The 27,408-nt window shown below is 45.4% G+C and overlaps 1 protein-coding gene across 5 annotated transcripts in view; it reads left to right on the forward strand.

Moving 5' to 3' along the window:
- The window catches only part of IQSEC3 (IQ motif and Sec7 domain ArfGEF 3), a 1,249,628-nt gene that overhangs the window by 841,944 nt on the left and 380,276 nt on the right, over nt 1-27,408 (forward strand). The window lies entirely within an intron of this gene.

Raw genomic sequence — 27,408 nt, forward strand, 5'->3', positions numbered from 1 at the left:
GGTTCATTGTATGCTATGAGTGTCTATTGGCACATACGCAGGCCTCAAGTTATTTCATGCTGCTGTGAGGTTAATTGCATACTGTGAGTGCTTCACATTCCCAGGCCTCATATCATTCCATAATGCACTAATGTGTACTGCATGCTCTGGATGTCTCTTGGCACATTTTTAGGCGTCATGTTAAGGAGTGTCTCTTGTAATCACATGTTGCAGAGATGTGCAAGGCATGGTCTGAGTGTCTATTGGGAAATGTGCAGGCCTCTTGCTATTCCATGTGGCAGTGACGTGTATTCCATGGTAAGACTGTCTCCTGGCACATTTCCTGTCCTCGTGTTCTTCCATGCTGAAGTGATGTGTGCTGCATGCTATGGATGTCTCTTGGCACATTTTTAGGCGTCATGTTATGGAGTGTCTCTTGTAATCACATGTTGCAGAGATGTGCAAGGCATGGTCTGAGTGTCTATTGGGAAATGTGCAGGCCTCTTGCTATTGCATGTGGCAGTGACGTGTATTCCATGGTAAGACTGTCTCCTGGCACATTTCCCGTCCTCGTGTTCTTCCATGCTGAAGTGATGTGTGCTGCATGCTATGGACGTCTCTTGGCACATTTTTAGGCGTCATGTTATGGAGTGTCTCTTGTAATCACATGTTGCAGAGATGTGCAAGGCATGGTCTGAGTGTCTATTGGGAAATGTGCAGGCCTCTTGCTATTGCATGTGGCAGTGACGTGTATTCCATGGTAAGACTGTCTCCTGGCACATTTCCCGTCCTCGTGTTCTTCCATGCTGAAGTGATGTGTGCTGCATGCTATGGATGTCTCTTGGCACATTTTTAGGCGTCATGTTATGGAGTGTCTCTTGTAATCACATGTTGCAGAGATGTGCAAGGCATGGTCTGAGTGTCTATTGGGAAATGTGCAGGCCTCTTGCTATTGCATGTGGCAGTGACGTGTATTCCATGGTAAGACTGTCTCCTGGCACATTTCCCGTCCTCGTGTTCTTCCATGCTGAAGTGATGTATGCTGCATGCTATGGATGTCTCTTGACACATTCCATAGTCTCTTGTTATTCCACGCTGCAGTGACTGGCGGTGCATCCGATGGGTGTCGCTTGGTACGTTATTCCATTCTGCAGTGAGGTGTATTGCATGCTGTCAGTGTCTCTTGGCACCTTTGTTGCCCTCGGGTTTTAGCCCCTGCTGCAGCAATGTTTACGTAAGCTCCGAGTATCTTCGAGCCTCGTGCGATTCCACGCTGGGATGTGGTGCATTGAATGCAGTTTAGGCTGGTGTTATTTCATGCTACACTGAAGTGTATCTCGTGCTGTGAGTGTTGCTGGGTCCATTTTACGGCTCCATGCATTCCCATGTCGCAGCTATGAGCAGTGCCTGCTCTGGGCGTCTCCTGGCACATGTTCTGACTCTATGTTGTTCTCTGCTGCAGTGACGTGTATTCCACGCCATGATTGTCTCTCTGCACGTTTTTCTGGCCTTGTTATTTTGGCTCTTCGCTGCTGCCTAGTCAGGCAACAGTATTGCCATAGAGATGACACTTTGAAGGTGGAATCATGTTTACAGGTGTCCTTAGACTGCATAGTTTTAGCCCATACAAATGTGTTAGCACGTTAGTTTTGAGTCATGTGTGGTACCTTTTCAATGCCCGCTGCTTTTTGGCTAATCTGTGGCACTGTGGCGGCACCATACATGTTGGCTGATAGGGTGTGCTATAACGCCATAAGTCAGTTGCATAATTGGTATAGCGCTTGCTGTGATGTACGTCGCTTCTTGGCAAAGGTGAGCTACATTTTTGGGACTCATCGGTTTTGCTGCAGCAACACCATTAGTGTTGGCTCGTGGGTGAGGCCAAATACCGTGGGAGGGAGGAAGTGCTTAATGGAAGGCACTGGCCCTGAGGCCATACGCTGGGGTGGGAGGTGGGTGGGCAAGACGAAGAGGAGGGTGCTGCACTGCTCTCTCTTGACACTGCTTTTTTAGCCATGCAGCCGGCCTCTTGGGTCCCTCTGTCAGGAACCTGGTAGGGGGCATGCACAACCAAAAAGATACAATCCAACAAAGATGAAATGCTGGTTTGCCAATGCTTGCTCAACATGAGGCTGCACTGGTGGCAAGTACTTGTTATATTATGTTGAAATGCTTTTATAATGCACCAAATCAGCACCCTAGTTATTACAGAGCACGCAGCCCGGTCTGTGGGGCTGTGGCCTGTGCTCTCCTTCGCCCCCCAGGGGTATCCAGGGTTTAGTTGGCTGGAAGAAAGAAAGTGAGCCAGGGCCCAGGGAAAATAAGAGGGTGGGAACGCGGGAAATAGATGCTACAAACACAGGGAGGGAGGGATGCAGCGTGGGAGGAATCTCCTATGATATGAAAGACTCTGGTCATCCATAGCGGCTTTGCGTTCATACATATTACATATATGTGTGTATTTCATGTCAGGGGCCACCCTTGCTGTGTTATTGGCTTCAGTCTTCCATACTTCGCTAGTATGCATTCCATGGAGTCCCTTTAGCCCAAGACTAAGACATGCCCATGGCATGCTCTGAGTGTCTGGGTAGGCATGCGCCTCACTACAACACGTTGCTATTCAATATGTTTTGCATTTTGTAATTGGATACGCACCGTTCCATTCTACAGTAATCTGGGAGTAACTGTGTTCCATTTAGCAATCACTAGTTTCCCATGTTGTGAGTGCGCCTTACTTCATGTATTGGCTTCGTCTTATTCCAGGCTGCTGCGGTGGTTGTTGCGGGCTACACGTGCCTCCTTGTGCATTTGTTGTGCTGCTACTGCATGCTACAATTACATTTTTTGCACAGTATGCAATTTGCTTCACATTAGTTCCTACTGCAGTGAACTCGATTGCTTGTTAATTATGTTCTGGCTGGACTGGGCGTCCGTCAGTTACATGTTTTGGCTTCCCTTTATTCCATGCTCTAATGATGGTAATTGCAGCAGGAGAATGCCTCTTGTCACGTGTAATGTTGCTCCTTGCTGCAGTGAGGTGTATTGCATGTGGGCAATCTCTCTTGGCTCTTAACTTCAGCTTGCTCCAGCCTGCTGGGTGGTAGATTACATGGCGATGGCATGATACTTATAACACGGTATCATTGGCCTCACATTAGTTCAGGGTATAGTGATGTGCATTGAATGTTATTAATGCTTCTTGACATTTCATTAACCTAAACATATTCCGTGATGATGTGTTTTCAATTGCATGGTATTAATGTCTATTGGCATTCCAGTGAGTTAAACGCATTCCAGGCTGATGTTTTTCGATTGCATGGTATTAATGCTGCTTGCCATTCCATCGACTTAAATGTATCCCATTCTGATATGTTTTTAGTTGTATGGCATGAATGTCTCATGGCATTCCATTGGTTTAAACGCATTCCAGGCTGATGTGTTTCGGATTGCATGGTATTAATGCCTCTTGGCATTCCAGTCACTTAGAAAGTATTCCAGGCTGATGTGTTTCGGATTGCATGTCATTAATGTCTCTTGGCATTCCAGTCACTTAGAAAGTATTGCAGGCTGATGTGTTTCGGATTGCATGTCATTAATGTCTTCTGGCATTCCAGTCACTTAGAAAGTATTCCAGGCTGATGTGTTTCGGATTGCATGTCATTAATGTCTCTTGGCATTGCAGTCACTTAGAAAGTATTCCAGGCTGATGTGTTTCGGATTGCATGTCATTAATGTCTCTTGGCATTCCAGTCACTTAGAAAGTATTCCATGCTGATGTGTTTCGGATTGCATGTCATTAATGTCTTTTGGCAGTCCTGGCAGCCAAGTCACTTACACATATTTCATTCTGATTGCTTTTGGATTGCAGTGTATGTGTGTCTCTTGGCATTCAATTGGCTTGAACATATTTCCTCTTGATGTGTTTTGGATTGCATGATTTTTGTATCTATTGGCATTCCAATATAAACATTTTCCATGCTGTTGTGTTTTGGATTGCAAGGTATTTATGTCTTTTTTCGTTTATTCCATGATGCTATATTGTGTATCAGATGCTATAGGTGCTTATGGCTTGTTCCCAAAATCCCACTCTATATTTCTTTGCATTTCATGTCATGACCCTTAACCCTTAAACATATTTACTGACGACATTCTAGAACCTCCAGTATAGTGCTCGTGAAATGGCACAGATCAATTTTCTTCAAAACGAATTTCCTTCACATGTTCGAAGTGTATCTTAATGTCTTTTTTGAAATAATTGAAGGCCATGCTGCGGTGCTCAGTATTACAAATGTTGCTTGCCACTTTGAGCAGCCATCTGGTTGAACAGGGTAAAAAAGGAAGGAGATACTGAGGATTGTGGGGTGAAATATAGCCCATGAATGCCACAAATAAAGAGGCCAGAGTGATTTGTGAAGTCCCATTAAGAAGGTTTCATGTCATTTCATCTTGGGATGTTTTTTCACAGGTTTTTTTTACCACAGATTTTTTTAACGAAGAAACTCATAGAATTTTTTATTTTTTTATTTTTGTGGGGTTCCACCATCAAACCGCCATCCCCTTTAATTTTTTATCTATTCCCAAACACCCACACCCCATATATATATATTTTTCTACACCCCCCATAAAGATTTCAATGAGTTTTTTGTTAAAATATTCACAGTAAAAAACCCTGTGAAAAAACAGTCCCGCGATGAAAGGACGTCATACCGCACAAAAATGGTGATGTCAGACATGAGGCCTATTGAACCAAAAACAGGCCTATATCTCAAAGAAAAGAAAGTGTGCTTAAATGTCAAAAGTGCAAAGATATGCGCAGTGCTTTTCAGCAAGGAAAGGGAAAGACGTGTCTGAAAATGCTGTTTTACTAAATCCATGGAAAGTTACACTTTTTACTTAAAGAGACAGCAGCATGTACAATATCTTTATGCAACATGAGACTGTGATTCCGTAATCTTAATTGAAACCAAGCTTCTTCAAATTATAAGAAATAAAAGAACTTCCTTTTTCCTCCTCTAAATGAGAGTATGCAGAGTGAAGTGCCTACTAGACTTTCAGAGTTTAAACATGGTTTTCTCATATAACTGCCCTCTACATATAGACAATCCAGAAGCGATACTCATTTTTTTTTAGCAACTGTGAGATTAAAGAAGCACATTACACATGGATATAAGGCCCCTGTGTCTTATAAAATGTCATGTAAAATGCATTGTGTGTGAGGTTAAAAGCCATTTCTTGACACATTTTTACATGTAGCTGAGCATTTCTCCTGAATAGGAAACTTAACCTCCAACACCTTTCCTATACTGGTCCTGCAGACAGAGGTCTGGTTGTCAACCATCAATCAGGTCCATTGCTTAAAAATATAAAGAAATACACTGCTTAGATTTAAACCACAGTAGAAATAGATAACACCATGCCTGTTCTTTCAGCAGAAGTGACCTTGAGGTCACAACTCCCATAAAGTGTACATTTGAGTTGCAGCCAGGGCCATTACAGGCCCAGAAGGGATAGATAGGCAAAGGTAAACACGAGCCAGCCTCTGGCTGATCACATGCTTAAGGGGAAATGCAACTTAAAAGAACAGGGGAAAAGCATGAGTTTAGTTAATGGAACAATACATATTATTGCATAAAAAGGGCAGCGTATATGCCACAACGGTCATTCCAGACTTTTATTAAAGGTGACAGTAAGCACTTTTTAACCATGCCAAAATGATTTTTGTGTGATAAACATAACAGGAGCTATTAATGAAAATTTGATTTGGGCCTTCCCTTGATTTCAAGAGATTTGAAAGTTGGTGTGAGGATGAGGACAAAATTAGCATGGGAACTATGAAGTGGCATATTTTTCACTGATACAGCTCCTGAGTAAATTAAGGAAAAGCATATCTCTGTATAGGAAGGGTGCGCTGACTTCAGATTAGCATCATCTGATTTGCCTTAAAATGTAGTTCTTAAAAATATATCCATATATGTACAGATTGGAAAAATTAGGGTACTTGCCATCTTGATAGATTTTCAGAGTTTGAACGTGCCAAGCCCACATGTCAGTTTGGGATGACAAAGCGTTCTTCTCCCACAGCTTTCCTAACTCGCACACCTCATCTCCTTGTCCTACTAGCACACAGGTAGGAGGTGGGTAGAGAAAACCAACCAATCCCTTTTGCAGGAATCATGACCTTCACCCAACTTACCCTGCTCTATCTCCTTGAGAAATGCTAGACTTGGCTCGCGTTTTACCCACGCTTCCCATCATTTAGCTCACCGCATCAAACTGCCTCTCCCTTTGTCACCACCCACACTTTCACCTAATCTACCACCATCTTCCAACTCCCCTAACTCAAACAATATCAAAGGCGCGCTAATCAACGCCAGATCACTCCCGGCTCACGCCCTAGAAGTAGCTGACTTGATCATCAACCTTGACCTCGACTTTATAGCAATCACTGAAACCTGGCTCCACCCAGCTTCAGGTCCTCTTCTCTCCCTCGCTATCCCTCCAGGCTACAACATTATCAGACATGACCGTAATTCCATCCAATCTAAAGGAGGTGGCATCGCCATCATCCACAAAAACGCTCTGAACTTCCACCTCTCAGCCACACATCACTCCTCCACTCTGGAAGCACTGACAGCTAAACTAGCTGTCACACCTAACCATTCTATCACCTTCCATCTACTCTACCGGCCACCTGGCCCACTATCCACCTTCGCGGAGGACCTCTCTAACATCTTCACACACAACACCAAAGCTATCTCCCAGGTCTTGATACTGGGGGATTTTAACTTAGGCCTCCACGACCCCAAGGACACTGCTGCTTCGTCTATTGACAACATCCTCACTAATGCTGGATTCACTCAGTTCCTAAACCAACCCACCCACAACAAGGGCAGAACCCTTGACTGGCTAGCCGCCCTCAACTGTCCCATCAACATCACCTCTAACCAACAGTGCGCCTGGACAGACCACAACTTAATTACATTCAATATTGAGTCCAAACCTATCAGCCTCCCTCACAACATTGCCCCGGCTATGGCCACCCGTAACAAACGCAACATTACCTGCGATAGACTCCTCCCCCTCCTCCTTCCAGCCCTCAATGACCGGGATCCCTCATGCTCTGACCCTACGGCCCTGGTCGACACATTCAACCGGGCCATGCTTATAGCCTTAGACACCATCGCACCCTCGAAACTGAGAAAATCTAAACCTCGAGCCCACCTAAACTCTTGGTTTACACCCCATCTCAGAGCCCTGCGCAAAGAAAAACGAATTGCAGAATCCCACTGGAGAAGCAATCACTCGCCAGCTAACAAATCACGCGTACTCCTGGCCACCCTTAACTACAAGGAAGCTATATTCCAGGCAAAAAAAGACACATACAACAAACGTATCGAACAAGCCAAATCTAACACCAAAGAATTGTTTAAAATCCTAAAAGAACTTGAAACTCCTGTTACTCCACCTGACACCTGTACCAAAGATAGCACCTGGTGCTCCAAAATCCAAGAAGCTCTCCTAGGTAAGATTGCCACTCTCCAAATTAAAATCAACAACAAACAATCTAGCCTTCAATCCAACCCTCTACAGATCCCTATACCTACCGTAAACCTCTCTATCACAGACTCTCTGACTCCTTTTAGCTTCTCTCCACTCTCCATTCTCGAAGTGGAAAAGATCATCACTAGCCTTAAACCGTCCAATTGTCAGGGTGACCTTTGTCCTGCACCTATTATTAAGGAAGCAGCTCACGACCTAGCACCATTCATCACTACGCTCATCAACTCCTCCTTTAGCTCTGGGATTGTACCGGACAATCTTAAGGATGCGTGGGTCATCCCGCTTCTGAAAAAACCTACCCTGGATCCCAGCATACCCACTAACTACAGACCAATTACCACTGTACCTTTTTTACTAAAAATCCTTGACCGCGCGGGCTACCTACAAATTCAGGAATACCTTGAATCAAATAAACTTCTGGGACTCAGGCAATCAGGGTTCCGGCCTCGCCATGGCACTGAGACCGCCCTCATTGATTTAAAAACGCAGATCGAAGAGATCAAAGACAAAGGCAAACTGGCGTTACTACTTCTCCTGGACCTCTCTGCTGCTTTTGATCTTGTCAATCACAAAATTCTCTGCCATCACCTCAAATCAGCCGCACATTTCTCAGAAAATGCCTCTACTTGGATCAGATCCTTCCTGGATAATAGATCTATGCGCGTGTTTTCCCCACTTGCGGCCGCACCACCCGCTCCGGTCTCTTGTGGTGTGCCTCAAGGGTCTTGTGTCTCGCCCACGTTATATAACATGTTTACCAAACCCCTTTTCGATATTCTGGACCATTTGGGCGTCACGTATACCAATTACGCTGACGACACACAGATACTAATCCCCATCACAGGAGACTACACAACTGACTCCCGCGCCATCAACGCCATCTACCAGGTCATCCAAGCGTGGATGGCCCAACACGGCCTCTGCCTAAACGATGAAAAGACAGAGCTCCTCATTCTTGGTTCACCACAAAAACTCACTAAACTTGACCCTGCTTTCAAGTCTTTCACCATTGATGGGAACACCATCCCTATTGCCAAGGACACGAAAACCCTAGGGATTTACATCGACTCAACCCTATCCTTGACTAGACAATCCAACGCAGTCTCATCTGCAGCAGCGTATACTTGCAAGCTCATCACCGCCTGTCGCCCGTTCCTAACCACTGCCAACTGCGTAACCTTGGCCAGGACCCTCGTACTATCCAAGGTCGACTACTGTAATGCCCTCTATCTAGGTACTAATCTCCGCAGCTTAAACAAGCTACAAATTGTCCAAAACAATGCGATCAGAGCGGCCCTTAACATTCGTAGGCGCCAGCATATATCTGACACCAGGCGCAACCTGCACTGGCTCTCTATCCCACATCGCATCTCCTTGAAGTCCCTGGCTCTCACAGACAAATGCCTCCACAACCAAGCCCCTCGTTACCTGGCAAACAGATTCTCTTTCCACAATTCCACCAGACCTCGCAGAGCGGCCCAAGCCAACTGCCTTGTCATCCCGCGTTTTAATCTCCAAAGATCAGGTGGAACCAGCTTCCCCATCCTGGCAGCCAAACTTTGGAACTCACTCCCCAATGACCTTAGAGCAGAACCTTCCTTCCTGAAATTCAAACACCTTACCAAAGCTTGGCTATCCGCCCAAGACAGCTAACACCAGCTTACTGCCCTACTTGCACTTTGACCTACTCTGCATCCATTATTAACTATCCTGTAAATCACTGCCTTATCTATATTCGCTTGAATGTATATTTTGTAAATTTTGTAAATCTTCTTGTAATACTCCTGTAATACTCTGTCACATGCCTTGTCATGCCTTCATCTTGTTGTAACTAAGTTAAGCGCCCGGTTGCCCCTGGGCCTGGTGCGCTATAGAAATAAATAAAATACCAAAAAAAAAATACCAAAAATGACAATTTGTAATGTCATTTGTCCTATAAGTAAACCAATTTGCATCAGAACTGGACTTTTCCCACTTATTCCGGCCGGTAACCTGCTGCTAAACTCTTGCGAGAAACACCCAAGCAAAGAGGCTCCAAATCTTGCATTGGAGACAGGGACCGGTAGACATAGAGACATAGAAGCCTACTGGGACCCCTTGGATGAGCCAGAGGGGACTATCCTGGACCGACACCCTTGCTGTCCCAGAGGTGCCCTGCTGCTCCCTGAAGCCCATTACAAGGTCTCTCCTGTAAGTACCACTATCCCAAAGCCATAGACTGTGTAGGTCCTGCATTTTTCAAGTGTTGTTCTAGTTATTTCCCCATAGCAAAATATCCTATTTGTCTGTGTAGATCCTTGGCATATTTAAAGTAAATCAATTAATTCCCCTATAGAAATAACGGGATGTGTTTTGTTAGCATTCAAAACTAACAAGCTCTTCCCAGTGTGTTTTGAGCCAGCATAGACCAAAAGATTTGTCAAAACAATTAATCCCCAAAAGCCTGTTGCCAAGTGAGGGTGCAGGATGCAAAAATGAAATTGCCCCTTTGTTCCCACTGTGCTCTGACCCTAAACACAAAGATCTGCCTGTTCTTTTTAGGTGTGGCAAAACAAATGTCACCATTGCTTTTCTTTCTCTAATATTGCATCTGTGGTGGTAAGTGAAACAACGATTTTTCCCCTTTAATCTCTTTTTCCAAAGAGTGCATTTTAACAGAACCCCCAAAAGATGTTACCATTGTGTCCCCCACTCTCTGCCACTAGCCTTTAATTCAGAGGGGTCAAGTCTAATTGATTTTTGGAAGGTGGGGGTTGGTGGGAGAAAAATGTTTTAAAACCAAATCAGCAATCACTGTGTATCTTGTATTATTCTTGTGTTGCCACGGCATTGGTGGCTGATGTTAGTCTGTCAAATTTTGTTTAAATACATTAATACATCTAGATTCTTACTACACACCAACCTGGTTCCTAGTTCATTGTGGTACCGGTTATTTGTTGGGGTTGGGTGCGAGACGGGTTGGAGGTCTTACCAAATAGAACCTGAATCAAACGAAGAGTGCTCTGCTGTGCGCCACCTTGATTGAGGGGTGGGCGGAATTCCATGAGTTGAGTGTTTCCGTTTAATAAACCGCAACAGGATTGTGTGACAAGGAGCATTTTGGGGAAGTGGAAGATAGGCCATGAGAGTAGAAATAAGTGATCAAAAGGAATGGACCTAGAGGAAAAGTTGGAAGGAAGGTGTAGAGCAGCGGTCTGAAACCTTTTGCTCTCCAGATCTTTTTAGACTACAACTACCAGCAGCCCTGGCCAAGAGAGTCAATGGTGAGGGATCATGAGAGTCATAGTCCAAAACATCTGCAGAGCACAAGTTGCAGACTTCTGGCGTAGAGGAACAAAAGAGTAAATACATATACATAGGGAGGTTGGAAACTTCTCGGGGGCTCGGGCAAGATGGCTGCCTAACATTGACAATCCAAAATCCCCTCTGTTGCTGCTGGAAATGTGGGTCCTCCCTCTGTGTGAATTGCAACTGGAGAACTGGAGTAGCCTCTCCCTGACTAAGTAGGATACAAGATGGCAAGAACAGTGAAGTGGCTCCCCCATGGTGCCAGACACCATGTGAGACGGGCGAAAAAAGTTTGAAGGCCTGCGTGACTTGGGACTTCTTCCTCATCTTGCTAGAGGTGGGAACATGGGAGTGGGTGCTGTGGTCACTGGTGGACACGGCCACGTGGACGGTTCTGGGTCTGGACCTAGTGCAAAGAGGCAACCGAGAGCCATAGCTACGAAGTGTGACCCCAGATCAGGGAGACAGCCGTGCTGATCCCAGACACAAGGTAACTGCACCTGTGCCTGACGACGCCAGGCGAGGAGTGGTAATGTTTTGCCACCCATGTCGCCTCCCGATACACCTTACAAGTCTGGAGCAACGAGGAGATGGGGGTGAATGCTGAATCCGGATTTGCAGATTTCTAAAGAGCAATACCAAAGTTCGAATGACCAGATCCTGAAGAAGATGATGCCAGCAATTCCAGTCATTGAAACTGTTCGACCTCATGTTACTCTGACGATATCCTAGAGTTATGTTGGGATAAATGTCTTTGAATTAGCTCACTTCTGCTCATGGTAACAGGGCACCTGTGAGCATTTGTATCTTGATTCCACACGTGAGACATTTCTTAACATCCAGGAGTGACCAGCAAACACGCTTTGAGGACAGACTGCCTAGCTGGTTAATACATGTATGCTAAATTCCCCATAACAATGTTTATCTTGCGAATAATCAGGGTCATTTATGTTTACCATGCATGGGTCACTTCCTCATTGGATTTTTAATGGAGCTAACCATGATTCCATATTGTTAAGTAGGGACCTTTTTCTCCCTCTATCCCTTTTAGATAGGCGACACATCACCGTCAACCTAGGGCTAGCACCTCCTGACAGGGTCAGGGTGTGCTTCCACTGAGGGACATTGGTAGTGTCCTCTAAGCCCTCTCTTGGCTTTACTTTAAGATAAAGTGTATGAGAGATTGTTCCCCCTGTGTTCATGTGTGTGAAAAAATGATGGGGTATAATGGAGGAACCAATGTCTTTTCCCACCCAGATGTTCAAATATAGTCCCTGATTGTTGTGTTTGTTGCAGAGAGGCATCTATCGGGGTGCAGGGAAGGAGCCGCTGGCAGTCTTGTAGAGGTGGTGGCTCTCACTGCAAGCTGATGTGTAGGTGGGGTTTCTCCCAGGGTGTGCGGCTGGTGACTGGGACAACCCTGGGAGGCTTGGCATCAGCACGCTCCGTGGCTGACCACCCTGGGCAGCACTGATACTGCCCCATAACAGCTAGAAACACCAGTGAGGGAGCCTGGAGAAGAATAAAAGACATTGGTTGGGCTGAAGGGGCATGAATCATTCAGGAGTGTCTCTATCCCTATTATCTCACTGAGTGCACGCTCCCTCCACAGAGACCTAAAGCTTTGATCCTCGCCCACATTCTGGATCTTCTGCATGCGGGCTGGCAGAACTTATCACTGATACGCACCGGTCCATGACTTTGGCAATGGCAAAATCCGTGAAAAATAATGCTGGCCTACTTAACGGGAGGGAAGAGAGGACCTAATGAAAAGGGATATTTTGAATAACCTACAAAAAATAAAATCCCTTACAACTGACTAGCAGGTTTCACACTCGGAGCTCAAGGACAGCGTGACCAAGATAGAGGACTGGTCCGAAAGGCATACAATTTGTCCATGTCCACAGCAGAGGCAGTATCAGAGATGGCCCTAGATTGGTTCTTGCTAAGTGCCATTATTATAAGGACAAGTTGGACATTCTTGCAAGGGCCAGACAAAAAGAGTATGCCATGTATGAAGGATCCAGAATGAAAATATTTCAGCACTTTCAGGAGGATCCCAGGCTCAGCGAAGGGCCTTCAAGCCGCTCCTGGCATGGCTAACTGAAAGGGATGTTCATTACGAATGGGGTTTCCCCTTCTCCATATCCTTTGAATATATGGGCACTACCTACAGTTTGACAGATGCAACTGACCTCCTCCAGAAGCTGGGGGAACTGTCGGGCAAAGCCGACACACCAGCATGCAATGAGGAAAAAGAAAGACATGGACGGTTCTTCAAAGCCTAACAGAGATCCAGAATGACAATGTCAGGCTTTCGTAAATTTAGAAAAGTTGCAGACACATCACAAATTAAACCAAAGCATTAATGTTTGATAGATTAATCACATCTCTAAAGTCGATATATTGTGAATTGGTTCTAAATTTATGATGATTGTTTACCAGTAAAGAGGGGTAGTGCACTGAATGTCTGATGGAAAATGAGAGGGGTGACCAGAGGCTGCTGTGTCCTCGTGGCCTGGGTTTCACCAGAAGTCTCACTATGTGGAATTCCCCTTATTATTGCTTTTGGTGTGTTCAATGAGTTTGCAACATTTTGTTAAACACAATTTCTTAAAGAGGGAGGGGACAAAGGAGACAGGGGTTCCAGCACCCAGCGGTCGTATCCCAGTTTATGCAATGAAAAGTATACCTAGATGATTGGTTGGACAAAAAAAAAACCGAGACACACCAGTACGGTTAGCCAAGATTTAGGAGATGGGTATCCTTAAGATAGCCACCCTCAACGTTAAAGGCCTCTCTTCTCCCACCAAAAGATAATTTCTTTGGAGAGATATGAGGAAAAGGGCTCTGTCAGTGTTCCTAGTTCAATAAATGGACTCCAGGAAAGGAGAGTAAGCCAGAATATATGGCAGGTACATAGGTCCGTGTTGTGTGGCATTGGCATTGGCCCCAGTCAAGAAACAAGTACTAGAGCTTGAGCTCAGACATTATACTGACGAAGGTTCAAGTTAAAAGGGACACTGAGTGGAGATTCTTGATTATAAAGGGTAAAATGTTGGTTAGAACTATTGATTGATTTGTTATTTATTATGCGCCTATACACAAGTGTTTCAAGTTGCAACAAGGCAAGGGAGGGAGAACAAAGGGAGGACAAGACAAACAATCTTACTAGTCCTAGTGCCATTTAGATCGTGCAAGTACGTAACAAGAAGGGCAGGGGAGCCGGTACAGGGAGAAGTGCACCCAGAACAGCAGGGCCCTGAGTTAAGTGCAGGGAAGGCTGGGGCTGCACTGGGCAATCCCAGCCCGGTAGTGCAAGGTAAACCAGGCGGCACTGCAGGGTGGGCCAGGGGGCAAGTTCAGGCGGACTTGTCAGGAAGGCCTGGTGTCCTGTAAGACTCGGGGGACCACGAACAGCCAGTCAGCAGACAGAGCAGGATCAAGGGTATGCTAGCTGGGGAAAGGGAGCGAGAAAGAAGAGGAGAAAGGGAAGGTCTTGAGGAGGCAGGGAGGCCATTCCATAGGGAGGCACCTGCAGAGTAGAGAGATCTACCCCCATTCTCTGCTTGGAGAAGCGACCCACCCGCAGAGAATTAGAAGTAGACAAGCGTAGGGCTCTAGGAGGAAGGTGCTTAGGAAGAGAGAGTTGAAAGTAGTGAGGGCCACGGCCCCAGACATCCTTGTGGACGATGCACAGGGTCTTAAACCTGATCCTTGCAGCCACCAGGAGCCAGTTGAGGGATTTCATGGCCAGAGAGATGCAGTCCCTGTGATTGAGCGCAAAGATAAGTCTTGCGGTCCTGTTCTGGATAAGGTGAAGAGGGTGAAGAGTAGAGTTAGGCAGATTGAGAAAGATGCTGTTGCAGTAGTCCAGACTAGAGAGAACCAGGGCCCTGGAGCCAGTGAACTTCTGGGGGAAGCTGAGAAAATGGAGAATACCTCTGAGGAGGTGCAGCTATAAATGGGCTTTCTTGGCAACGTCCGTGATGTGTGGGGAGAAGGAGAGAGTGGAGTCGAAGATGACCCCAAGGTGTTTTGCCTCACAAGACGGTGAGGGCAGAGGGCCCAAGGAGGGCGGCCAGAGTGAGAGAGGAAAAGCAGGAGCAGGGGTCCCAATGAGAATAATCCCAGTCTTACTGGCATTTAGGCAGTGATCGTTAGAAGCGCACGATGCCTGAATAGCAGATAGACAGTCAGTTATGAACGAGGAGGAGGGGTAGGCCGATGGTAGCCTGAAAGTGAGCTGCGTGTCATCCGCATAACACTGAAAGTTAGAGGAAAATGTAGATGTCAGAAGGGCCAAAGGGGCCAGATAGACATTGAAGAGCCAGGGGGAGAGGATAGAGCCCTGGGGAACACCACATGTGGAGAGAGAGGTGGTGGAGAGGAAGGACCCAAGCTGAACCTGGGAATGTCGGTCCAGGAGGAAGGAAGTCAGCCATGCCAGAGCCTGATCTGTGATGCCCAGGGTCTCACAGAGATGAGTAATCAGTATGTTGTGGTTGACGGTGTCAAATGCAGAGGAAAGGTCGAGGAGAATGAGAATGAGAACAGAGGCAGACCTAGATTCAAGATTAGAGGCAGATCTTCACGGGCGCTCATGAGTGCAGTTTCCGTGCCTCTGACTGCTCTGAAGCCCGACTGATGGTCATGGAGACAACCAACAGACTCAGTGTGGATAGTTAGCTGGGAGATAGCCAACTTCTCCAGAAGTCTGCCCAGGAAAGGAGTGATAGAGATCAGGTGAAAGTTTGCCGGAAATTAGGGGTCGGCAGAAGACTTCTTTAGTAGGGGTGCCCAAGGGAGTGTTTGAGAAGAAAGGGGGAAGATCCAGTGGCAAAGGAGTGATTACAGAAATCGGCTACGGGTGGAGCTAGAGAATGAATGTTGTCCTTAATGGTTCTTGAGGAGCAGGGGGTCACCTGTTTGGATGAGACTTTCATAGACCGTACTTGTCTAGTAGCATCATCAGGTATTACAGTAGAGAAGAAGGAGAGAAGGAGAGGTGTGGGGCAGCCAGGAAGGGCCTGAGAGAGATAGAGGGAGCGAGAAGGGAAGAGGAGGAGAGTGCAGACAGGATTTCCTGGCTTTTAGTGGTGAAGTGAGAAGCCAGAGCCGTGCAGAGGGCCTGGGAACATGTAGAAGATACTGCCAGTGTTCGAAGTGAGCGGGAGCGATTGGGAGCGGTGCTCCTCTACTTTTTAAATTAAGTTTAACTGTTCCTATACTTTTATTTGAAAAATAAACCGTTCCAGAATGGCTTCGTTTTAAAATAAAAGTGTAGGAAGAAGTTGAAACTTGCACTTTCAGTGCACTGCACTAAACAATTCCTTAAAAAGCAGGTGCATGTGTTTTGGGGCTTGTATTGTGTGTAAGAGGGGGCGTGGTGATGGGGTTTCTGGGGAGTGGGTGCAGGTCAGCAGGGAACATAGTTCCACTACTTCTTTTCGTACACTTCGACCACTGGATACGGCAGTAGTATTGGCCAGCTTCTTGCAGATTTTGAAAAGTTTGACCATTTTGTTAGAAACCGCAGAGATGCAGGCTTGAAGATGGGCCCTCTTCTTAGAGAAGGTGAAGATCTGTAATGCCTTTGGAGCAGGCGGCAGGCCAGTTTGTCAGTGGGGGCACCCGAAGCTCCCCACTTTCATTCAGCTATTCAGAGTCATGCCAATAGTTGCACCTGGTGGCAGGCTTCAGGCAGATCCTCATGACAGGGGCAAGGATATCCAGAGTGGTAGAGATGGAAAGGTAAAGGTTGGAGAGGGCTGTGTCAGGATGGGAGCCAGCCGCAGGAGTAGGAGAAAGAGAGAAAGTGGAGGGAAAGATGGCCACTGACACTCGCTTCATAGGTTGAATGACCATGAGGAAGTTGACAGTGCTGGGTGGGCCTTTCTCAAGAGGACAGGAAGCTTCAAGTGAAAATAAAGAAGAAAGTGGTCATTCCAGGAGAGAGGAGTAGTGAGAGGATTAGATAGGGGGGTGTCAAAAGAGCGGAGAACATCCAAGGTGTGACCGACAGAGTGAGTCAGACCTGAGGATAGAATGGAGAGGGAAAGGGAGTAGCAGCGGTTCCAGAAAAGCCCAGAGGAGTCTGGTTCAGTCCAGGTGGATGTTGAGACCCCCAAGGAAGAGAATTTGGGAGGTAGAGGAAAGGAGAGAAAACGTGAGGTCAGCCCCTTCAGAGAGGAAGGGGGTGACTTGGCCAGGTGGCCTGTAGATGGTGGCCAAGGTCAGAGAGAGGCCAGGAGAGATAAAGAGCCTGCAGACCAGGCATTCAAAGGAGGAATAGGTCTGAGTGGGGAGGATGGAAGCAGGGATCCACTCAGGAAAGATCAGGGTCACTCCGCCTCTGCGCCTATTGGGCCTGGGCTCAGAGATCTTGTAGCCCTCAGGGAGGAGTGTGTCAAAACTCGTGACAGAGCTGGCTTTGAACTATGTCTCGGTAAGAGCAAGAAAATCTAGATCCAGGAGTTCAAGGGGGTGGCAGATGTCAGAGTAGTGTTTGACAGCAGAGCGAGAGATGCGAGTATCCACGTGGAGCAGGTTGCAACATTTGAAAGACTTCTGGGGAGGGGTGCAGGGGAGAGAAGTACCCATCGGAAGTGGCAGAGGAGCCAGAGAGGTGGAAGGAGGAGGTGGCAGATGCCCCAGAGAGGTAGTGGAGGGCAAGGGAGCCTGAGAAATGGAGTATGGAGGTGGCAAGGGAGCCAGAGGGGAGGTAGATGGCAAGGAGGCCAAAGAGGTATAGGACGGGAGGTTGCTGAGGGGTTAGAGAGGTAGTAGTTGGCATAGGCCCCAAAGCAGTAGAAGAAGGAAGTGGCAGAGTAGCCAGAGAAGTGGTAGAAGGAATAGTAGGAGAAGAAAGGAAGTTGATGAGGCAAGGGAGGCGCCTATCAAATAGTAGGAGATTGGGCTAAGGGCCCTGGACCATGACAGTGCTGATTAGACAGACATTAATTATGACTCTGGAGGACTCGAAGGAGGCCAAGACAAACTCCCACCCGGTACCACCATTAATGGGAGAAGAGGAGGAAGGAGAGGGAAGTGCGACCATATGAAGGGTCCATAGGTCGGAGAAGGAACGGCAAATAGGATGTCGTGAGAGTCTGTCTGGAGGAAGCACTGACATTGGTGTCAGCAATGGGAAGGCCTGGATTGGAGACCAGGGTGTCCTCCTTGAGCTCCTTCCTTCCAGTCTTAGTGAGAAGGGTAGGATAGGAGATGGAAAAGTAGTTAGAAATGATGGGGGAAATCGAGAGCACCAAAGTGCGTGTAATAGAGAAAAAAGAAAGGGCAGGTGAGAGGAGGAGAAGAGAAGGAAACACTGCACAGAGCTAGGCCACACAGGGTGCACAAGGAGGGGATTGGGAAAAAGGGGGGGGTAACAGAGGGAACAATGGGCAACAACAGAACATAGACAGAGACATGTAAACAAGGGCAGCAACAGGCAGTGAGTGGAAACAGCGTTGGGATCCTATAACCTTGACTATCTCCCTCCCCATACTTTATGCCCAAATATTCAACCCCGCTAATCAACCTCATCATAAGACACAGCTTCAATTGCTACAACTACGAAGATGATACACAAATCATCCACAAAATCGGCGATAAACAACAGGAGAACACAACGCTAATACTGTCTCAAAGAACTATACCAATGGATGAACAATAGCCCTTTTGGCCTTAATTGGGAAGATCCTTTCATCAATTTTGTTGAGAGACATAAAAAAGTGGGCAATTAAGGTTGGTATACTGGATAACCGCCAAATGGCCTTTATGAAGGGAGTAGGAACAACCTTCAACCTATTTTTGTTAAATCTACTAAAATTGAGAGCCATGGACACAACAGGGACCCTGTACATAGGTTTTATAGACCTGGAACAGGTATTTGATACTGTCTGTAGAGACCTCCTATGGGCAAAATTAAACAAAAAAAACTGGAATTGTCCTGAGGATCTACTGGAAGCAATACAAGAACTATATACAGACACTATAATCCAAATGATTGTGTCCAAAGTAGGGGTGTACCGAACTTCGGCTTCGAGTAAGTATTCAGCCAAATTCCGGCTGAAAAAAACCTATTTGGCTCCGGCCAAATAGTTTCCTGTTATTCGGCTCTTGCCGAATACTTTGACATTCTCATTTGAATACAATGCAACATGAACTCAGAAAGGCAAATATAGACTTCAGTTTACAAAACTGAATAGAATTAGCCCAGACAAATTGCTATCACATAGCTGAAAAATATCTTATATTGTAATCTGCTCTTTAGGGCATGTTTTGTTACAGATTCTTAGACATAAAAGATGCTCATATACTTAGCCTGCAACAATACAGGAACATCTTTTCTTTTGGCAAATGTTTATATGCAATGTGCACTTTTTTCAGTTGGAAAAGTTAAACTGAAAGAAATGTGCATAGATACTTTCAGTTCCTGTCATGTGACTCCCCATTGCGTACGTCATAGTCCCCCCTTTTCTTTTTTTAAGGACTTGAATCCTGAGTTTAACATTATCTGATATTTTATCAGGAATGATAAGTTGCATATGTGTGTGCATTGGCGAGGAAGAATGGGTAGGATAAGTGAAAAGTGAGCAGCATTTGTTTGGGTGGGGTGAATAGTTGTGAGATTGAGTTCACACATTTCAAATTTCCTCTTGACTTGTGTCCTGCATGAGCCGACATGAACCATAGCATACATGTCTATATGAGCTGCAAAGAAGTTTCGAAACTCGACCGCATCGACTTTGCAACTGGATAGAGAATGCAATGCATCTGATTCACAGCGGCAGTCCTTTTGCATTTCTGAAGCCTCCTACTATAACTTGCATTGAATATACAACAATCTTCTGTACATTTGATCCCTTCATTTTGGTTAAATCTGCTTTATTTCTGGTTTTTATACTTTAAATAAAGATGCTACATTAATTACAAAGAAGAGAAATAAAAAGTATAGAATGCATTTAAAATGGTGCTTTGTTTTTCTGATAAGTGTGTTTTTGGAAGTTTGGAACATGATTTATTAAATAAAGCAACTATTCGGCTTCATATTCGGCTTCAGCCGAATAGTTGACAAACTATTCGATATTCGGCCGAATTCTAAATATGCTATTCTGTACAGCCCTAGTCCAAAGGAGGAGAAACAACAGACAAGATCAGGACTTCTAAAGGCATTAAGCAAGGATGTGCCTTGGCTCCATTCCTGTTTATCTTATATATGGCGGCCATGCACACATCGCAAGGAACTGTAAGGGCTTTCCCACCAAAACTGGAAGATTTAGATCTGGCATGGGTCCTATATGCAGGCGACGTCGTCTTCATTGACCAAACGGCTATAGGACTACAAAGAAGAATGGTGGAATTCAAGACCTACCTGGATAAAAATAAAATGAAAATAAACATAGAAAAATCAAGAATCCTAATAATGAACTTGGCACGTGGGGCTAAGAAAAATATTCCCTACACATGGGGCCTCATTACACGGATGGCGGTAAGGATTTACCGGTACCGATAAAATACCGGTACCGGTAAATCCTTACCGCCTTACTACGAGGTCCCTTTGCGGGTTGGGGGATTTAATGCCTGCTTTTTGCAGGCGTTAAAAACCAACCCGCAAAAGGACCCAGGGAGCTAATTACGGTACCGCAATTTGCAGTACCGTAATTAGCGCCTTCCCCATTCCCATTATGCCCTATGGGGCAAAAATGGGAATGGGGAAGGGCAATGGTGGAAGGGGGAATTACCGCCCCGCCAACCTTGGAATGGGGCGGTAATTCCCCTTTCCGCCAAGGCGGTGCCAGTATTTTACCGGCATGAACCATGGCGCTAATAGCGCCATGGTTCTCCGCCATCCGTGTAATGAGGCCCATGGTCACTCAAAAATCAAGCCTTAAAAGTAGTGGACACCATAATCTACTTAGGTGTTATGATAAATAAAAATATCAATGAGCAATCCCAATATGATTTCATAAAGGAAAGACTTATTAAACTAACCAATCAAGGCAAAGCCCTGCACCGAAGATTTGGAGCATACTCTATGACTCCAATTATTACCTTTTTTAAACAAAAGGTGACACCCATATTGATATATGGAGCGGAGACTCTGTTAAATTTAACATGGAAAGCCTCGGGAAAACTAGAGGCATCGTTTTGGCGGAAGATCCTTACACTGCCCACTTGTTTACAAATAGCTACAATCAGACACGAACTGAGACTCCAATCTATGGCCTCAATAGTCTTATGGAAATCACTCTCTCTATACCGTAAATGCATAGTCGAGAAACTGGCAGCTCCTTTTGAAATCTCGGAATCCACATCGAATGTCAAAGGAGATCAAATTTTAAGAGCATGGAAACAAAAATGTATGGACATACTACTTCATAATAACATCGAAATGGAAACCCTCAAAAGTAATCCCGTCAAAGCAAAAAGACACCTAAAAGAAAGGGACTTGCTCAAAACAGACACGCTAAAGGCAGAAAATAGACACTGCCTGAACATCATTTGGGAAAGGAAAGCACTGAACCACTTACTGGCATATATGAAGAGATTTCCATCACCCTTCTATCGTGATCTTTTGATGCGGTGTAGACTCAACCTATTACCATCAAGAGAAGCTCAATACCTGAGAAAGCAGATAAATGAGCAGGCCGCTACTGTAAAAACCCAGAAATAATAGAGTCTACGAGGCATCTGGCTCTTTCCTGCCCGGAACTTCAAAAAGAAGGAGGTTTCTGAGGAAATCACTGACTCAATTTGACCGTACCGTAGAGGAGGAATGGTGGGAACGATTAATGACCGGTCACAAAATCGGTCAGACATTGGACGTGTTGAAATTAGTGGAATGGATTTTCAAAGAAATAAAGACAGCTGATGAACATTAAGAACTTGCCTTCTCTACTGATATAAACAAACTGAGAGCCTAACTTAACATGATGAACAGAGAGTATATATGACTAGTTGTTGAAGGTTAACCATGGGCTGCAGTTTAACCAATAAAACAATTTTTAAAAAAATGGATGAACACTAACAACCTCAAAATCAACCCAGCCAAGACGGAAATCATGATTACACACAACAACCAAGGAAGCAACCCATACATCCCATGGCCCACAGAACTAGGAATACCAGCTACACCATCCAGAGTTATCAAAAAGCTTGGAACCCTAATGGGCAAGGAGTTAAACCTACAACCGCAAGTAAACACGATAATTAAGAAAAATGTCTTCCATCTTCACACGATCAAAAAGATTCTACCATTCCTCACCTTCCCGCACACAACACTGGCCATCATCTCCCTCATCATGTTCAGGATAGACTACGCCAACAGCTTATACCTCGGAATGCTGTACTATTTATTGAGGAAACTGGAACGAATACAGAACTCATCTGCCAGACTTCTCCTCAAACTCTCACGAAGGGACCTCATCACACCAGTGCTCGGGATGCTACATTGGCTCCCAGTCGAAAAACGAATCACCTTCAAAACAATGCGCATAACACACAGAGCAATCCATGGCCTAAGAGCATAATTCATACAAAAGAAAATCACCATCTATTCAGATCAAGCAATGACATCTGCTGAGAACCTACACGAGGGACAAATATTGGTGGATCAGCATGAGAAATGCGAACCATGAAGGACCATCTAAAATTCATAAAACCTCTAAATACCTGGCTCTTCAGCTCCAAACAGGATGTAAACGATAGAACAAAAAACCCAAGCACTATGAAATGAACACACAACTGAGAAGGAGTGGGGAATAGGCTGAACCTGAGTGGAGGGTAGGGGAGAAGAGAGGCGTCTGAATAGGAGGGATGATTTTGAGATCTATGATATGATCATCCTGATAGTGGGCCAAAGGGGAAACAGAGGAGGGAGATGGGTCTGACTTAATTGGACCACTGATAGAGGGGCTAAGATGGAAACAGGGATGAGAGAGGTGTCCTGCTCTCGTATGGTCGGAGCGCGGGGCACAGGGAACACATCCCCCGTGGAGGAACCCTTGGGGTGGTAATTGCCTCACACCAGAATATACTAAAGGGGAAGGGATATCGGCGGCACTTAGTTGGAACAGCGAGGGTTAGAAAGGTACTGCAACTAATTAACCCTACTAAATGCTCACCCTTCTGCATATACCCTTCAAACTTTGAACTAAATGCAACCGTACCTTTAAAGAACAACAAAACGCTCAGTGAACAGTGTCATCAAACGGAAGCTGCCAAGAGCACATCACAGCTCTCTTGCTCTTTTTTCCCGCTCAGTCCTACTATCTTACCCGCCTCCCTCCTTGGCTTACAGATCTGCCACAGCACCAAGAAACCACGCAGGTGGCAACAGTGTGCAGTATAAAAACCTTTAACATACCATAACCCCGGAAAACTGCAGAGGTGGCCTTTTGAGTTCAGAGTGTGTGGGCTGAGAGTGCTAGGGGCAGACATCAACACCACGAGAACCTCCCAACTAGATTGGATGTCCATGTATGGGGGATTGCAGAGGATTAGGGGAGCAGATGAACATTTCCTTGACAAGGGCCTGGAATTGTACTCCTGGTGCAACGCTTGGAGGGAACAACAACCTGAACTGGGGCATTACACCTTCTTCTCTAGTCCCCACAAATCCTTTACGAGAATTGAACATAGAGAATTCTTTTAAAGAAAGGTAGAGCTGCAGATAATAGGCTGGTCAGACCATGATGCAGTGCAGATATAATTACTACAGGACCTGAAGAGACCTGAAGAGATCTATAGGGGGTGTGAGGTGGCAATGTAATGTCTATTAAGGGATTGAGTCTTCAGGTACTTGCTTGGGAATGAGATAGGACAATTTCCTATCTCAAATAATGACTGGGAAATGGAATTAAGCACTGTCTAGGAGGTGACCAAGGACACTATGAGGGGGTGTATTATGTCTGAAGGGGCAACAATAAAAAAGGATGAGCAGTTTTGTAGAGGCAAAATTAACAGAGGAAATAGCATAATTGAGGGGAAAATACAGGCTCGGGGACAGTGGGCAAGAAAAGGTGATTGCAGAGATTCAGGCCAAGAAGCAAGAGTTGTGGGAGGTGGGAATAAAGTTTCAAAAGCACTAAGCAGAGTGAAACAGACAAAGGGTTGACAGGGCAGGTGTTCTAGTAACTAACAGGATAAGAAAGCAGGCACTCGACGGGAGAGTGAGAATGAATATGGATCCGACAGACCATATGCACGATCACCCAGAGGAGATAGCTTACCTCTTTGCAAATATTATCAGGAAGTGTACTACGAGGAGAAATCCCCCAGCGGCTACTTGCAGACTATACATCTCCCGACATAGGCTGAGGAAGAAGCAACAGAACTGGACAAACCAACAATACAGCAAGAGGTCACCAATGCCATACAAATTCTGAGGCCAGAGAAGGCCCCAGTTGAAGATGGGTTTTCAACCGCCTTCTACAAGACATACTCAGCGTCCCTGTCCCCCTTTCTCACACAACTCTGTAATAGCTTCACAGCTTCACATCAACCCTTGCACTCCCACCTACCAAAGGAAGGCAAGGATCCAGCTCACTGCTGCATGTATAGCCCAATTTCCCTCTAGAATATAGACGCCAACATCTTCACTAAAATTCTGCCCTCTCGATTGAAGTGCTTCCTTCTAAAATGCATGAGGAAGGATGGAAACCCTGCTAGTGTTGTCGCTGGATTTCTAAGGTTTTTACTAATTGTGGTAGTCCGTCCATTGTAGGCAAATGATGAGTCCGGTAACTAGGTTGTACGTGTAAATATAAGATGAGCGGTCACTGCGATCTTTCCAAAGATCGTTGTGACCACTCATCTTATATCCAGAGACCTCCATGGCCACGCAGATGCTATACATCTCCTTATCCAAGGACCATATTCTCCAAACACCTCACCTTCTTAATAAAGATCTATTGGGCGAAACACGTGTTGGCTTCTCCCCATTGGAATGGCACCCCCAGTGCTCTGAAGACTGTGGCAATCCCTTGCCCATTCAAATCAAAACTACACATACAACCTAGTTTCCGGACTCATCATTTGCCTGCGATGGGCAGACTACCGCAATTAGTGAAAACCTTAGAAATCCAGCGCCAGCAATAACAGTGTTTCCATCCTTCCTCATATCTCAACATACAGGACTTTGGGAGCATTGTCCTGCAGGAACCCTGGACCTGGCAGCAGGAGGTACTATAGAATTCAGAACCAGATCAGAGCAGGGATCCGTTTTTCCTTAAAGCTCCCACCATCTATTCCTACATGCCTTCAAAAACGTGTTCACCAATATCAAGCAGACTCTGCAAGTCACAGACATGGGGCAGAAAATCTGTGCAAGGCCCTCAACATAATGGCTCTACCGAGAGAAAATAATGAATTAGCGCATATTAGCAATAGATGCCGAGAGGGTCTTTGACAAGGTCGACTCGGTCTTGCCACAAAGGGTCTTAGTTAAATTCGGCTTTGGTATAACCTTTCTTATTTTACTGAATTTACTCTACTCCATCCCATCTGCCAAATATCTAGTGAATGGAGTTCCATTTGGAAAGCCTATCTCCTTGGGAAGGGGAGCCCATCAGTGCTGCCCCCTCTCCCCTATCCTGTATGCCTTAGTAATGGAACCCCTCACAATGCGAATAAGAGATAAAACAAGGATAAGGGGCATCAAGGTTAGGAACGTACAATACAAATTAGCACTGTTTGCAGATGAACTCTTGCCATATATCAGGATCCCACCATATTTGTACCCCTTATAATTGAGAGAATATGGTGGGCTTAGCTATGCAAGTGATGGGATTAAGTAACTGGGGAAAAATATAATTAATCCTATTATCAACTACTGCGATGGGAGACAGTGAAAAAAGATATTGAGAGGTGGAATAAATTGTTCTCATTGTGGATAGTGAGACTCAACATTGTCAAGATGAACATATTGGTGCAGTACCTTTATCTCTTTCATGTCGGAAGCGGCCGTTCTAGTGGCGGTGCAGCTTGACGTGGGTGTTTGACCCTACTAGGTTCTTTCCTCTAGCTTCCCTCTAGCTTGTTTCCAGCACATCCATTGAAGCTGCAGATCTATCCGTGCGTTCTTTCCTTTGGTTCCCTGGGCTGTCCTTGATTGATGGATGCAGGGAGTAATTTTGATGGTATCTCTGGTTTGATATAAATCTACTGAATTCTGCTGCGGAGTACAGTGGATGACTGTTTAGTCTGGGTGTGTTTATTCGCCTGGCGTTGACCTCGTCTCTGCCCCACTCATCTTTGCTCCACCTTGCCTCCTGCCGCCGGTTGTTTCTGAACTGCCATTGTGGTGGATAAGGTCTCCTGTTCAGAGCTTTGTATTTAGAAGAGGAGAACCTCTGAAATTGAGGTAACACGGTGTAGGGAAGCAAAATATGGATACACCTGGAAGGGGTAAGGAAAGTGGGGGGCTGCAACTATACTTGGCAGTGATGAGTTGTAGTGGGTTGCCTGCCATAAACCCCTTCTCTTGTCTCCCTTTTAGCGTTTTAGCTCATGTTCATACCAAACTGAGTGTGAGGTATACTACTAGACTTACAGGCTCTAGATTGTGAGTTATTGTAATACTTAAAATATGCCTGTCCACAGAAGATATACCAATGATTGACGATCCGACTCTGATGAATTTCATTTTGGACTCTGCAGAATATTATTCTTACCAACATTGAGAAGTCCAAGGAGCCGGAATCAAGGGAATCTCTTAAAAACAAAGTTTTGGCCTGGTTACATCAACGAGTTGGCCAAAGTTGCATTAGAAATCAGGACCTGAGAGTCCTTCATAGGGTGCATATTGATAACTGGTGCTCCATGAATAATACGGATTGCATTGTTATTGGTTGTGGTCACAGTAATTTAGCTCTGTATTTGAGTAAATTCCAACGTTTGAGAACTATGTCATCTTTCACCAAATTAAGAGTTTTTCTGGAATGAACTTCTATTTGGACCATGTCGATTGCAGTCCCAGCGGCCTAACCTGAATGTTTTGTATTGTTTGTCTCTGTCTCACCGCCTCTATGCCTACGGGCTCTGTCCCAGAGCTCTACAAATAATTTAAATAAATAAATAAAAGAGATGCTTCCTGTCCAAGTTCCTAAGGTCACCTTTACTTCCCTAAATAGATTGCTTATGAATTTTCGATGGGCATGGACCAAGCCCAGAATTGCATACAAAACACTGGTACAGCCTTGTGATAAGGGAGGAATAAATTACCCAGACTTTCATATATATGTTAGCGCCTCACAATTTAGGGTATTATTTGACCATCTAAACTCAAGTGCCACCAAACAATGGGTAGCCCTAGAAAATGAAGTGTTGGTTCTGGTGCCAGTGTGCGAGTGGCTCTGGCTCCCCGAAGCGAAGATCTCCAATTGAATCTTAACACACCCAATCATGAAGGTCTTTTTGTAGGAAAAGGCAGACACAAGATGGCTTTCCACATGGCCGTCCCTGTTAAGTGCCATTTGGGCCCCCTTTTAGACATTTTATCCCAGACAAGTGGTATGAGATTCAGCTGGGGAAAACAGGACAGTTCTGGGAACATGGGAGTTTTAGAACAATTCA

This window comes from Ambystoma mexicanum, chromosome 12 (genome assembly GCF_040938575.1).
Source record: "Ambystoma mexicanum isolate Mex_15411 chromosome 12, UKY_AmexF1_1, whole genome shotgun sequence".
NCBI classification, from domain to species: Eukaryota; Metazoa; Chordata; class Amphibia; order Caudata; family Ambystomatidae; genus Ambystoma; species Ambystoma mexicanum.